This window comes from Cavia porcellus, unplaced genomic scaffold (assembly GCF_034190915.1).
Source record: "Cavia porcellus strain 051 isolate PalLab524CR breed Dunkin Hartley unplaced genomic scaffold, mCavPor4.1 scaffold_20, whole genome shotgun sequence".
Lineage (NCBI taxonomy): Eukaryota > Metazoa > Chordata > Mammalia > Rodentia > Caviidae > Cavia > Cavia porcellus.
Genome location: NW_026947503.1, coordinates 18,628,229 through 18,629,766, shown reverse-complemented (window position 1 = coordinate 18,629,766; position 1,538 = coordinate 18,628,229). Strand labels below are relative to the sequence as shown.

The 1,538-nt window shown below is 32.5% G+C and overlaps 1 pseudogene; it reads left to right on the top strand.

Moving 5' to 3' along the window:
• The first annotated feature begins 224 nt into the window (after positions 1-224).
• On the top strand, positions 225-323 carry LOC111756138 (U6 spliceosomal RNA; annotated as a pseudogene).
• Positions 324-1,538: the final 1,215 nt, after the last annotated feature.

Genomic DNA, 1,538 nt, shown 5'->3' with positions numbered 1-1,538 from the left:
CTCTAATAGTTGCATGGAAAAGAAATTTTAAAAATTATCAATAGGAAAAAAATAGTTAATTCAGTGAAGTATAAAACATGCTTCTAGGTCAATTACAGTTGCTCCTAAAGCTGTAAAAGTCTTTTAAGCTTGTGCCAATAAGTAACTAGAAGCATACCAGACAATGATAGGTAAATAAATAACAAAATGATAGATGTATATTTAGGAGGCAAACATTTGACAGTGCTCATTTTGGTAGCATGTACTAAAACACAAAACAGAAAAGATTACTATGATTCCCGCACAAAGATGAGCCACAAATCTGTGAAGAGTTCTGCATTTTAAAAACAGTTCACTTGACAAAGTTGAACGTGTAAGTTTTTTGTATAGAATTTTATAAACATCTCAGTTGATTTTTCATGTATGGTATGAAACAAGAGCCTAAATTTACCTTTTTGCAGTTGGAAATCCACTTTTTTGGCACCATTTATTGAAGTAACTAGTTTCCTCATAATTTCCTTTTCATGGTTTTTTCATTATTAATTTATATTAATAAATTATATATATATATATATATATATATATATATATATATATATATAAATTTTGTCTCTCCACCTAGTTCCGTTGGTCTAGTTGTCTGTTTCTCATGCCCATATTGTCAATGGTTGTGGTCCAAGGAGGATCACCAAGCAGGAGATACAAACCTACCTTCAACCTATCCACAAGGTAGCTTGTCAATCCACTGGCTTCTGTCCTAGAAAATGAAGTTTTTATACAGAATTTTAAAAGTATGCACTAAAAGGGAATGCAGTGTGCTAGCTCAATATAGAGTACATTATGGACCTTAACTGGGCATATTTGTGTGATCATGAAGGTAACAAGTGTCTAAAGCCAACTTGTATGTTTATTGCAGCTTTAGGACCCTTAAGAATTTGTTGGGTTGAGTTTTCTAGAAGGAAAAAAAAAGGCTCGAATAACTTCTGTGTCTTAAATGTGCAGTGTTCCTTAAAAGTATAATTTCCCTTGTCTTATTTCTACTTATCGCTCTTCTGTCTGTCCTCCTCAGTTCCACACTGTTGTGATTATCATGTGTTTGTGAAGACATTTCAGATAAAATAACTATTTGGGTAACTAGATAAAAGATTAGTTCACATAGTGGTTTCTTGATTCTAGTAGCCATATCATTCTCTATATATTGTATGAAAATATCATATGGTACACCTTAAATATGCAGATTTTTTAAAACAGAAAATACAAGAACAACTTACAGTAGGCTATGTACCACATCAAAGGAAAGAGGATTTTCCAGTTAGAACTGTTTGTGCTTAATTCTATCAAAATGAAACCCTGAAGACTTCTAATGAGCTGAGACAGAGGGGAGAGGTCCATAGACCATTTGTACTTGCTTATTACTGTGCATTAATGTTAGTCTCTTTCCAAAGAGACTGCACATCACAGAAGCTAATCTTGATAAGCCCGTTTCAAAGAGATGATTCGTAGAAACCTGAGTGTTACAAAACAAGAAAAAGCATCTAAAAATTTTATATCACAAATAT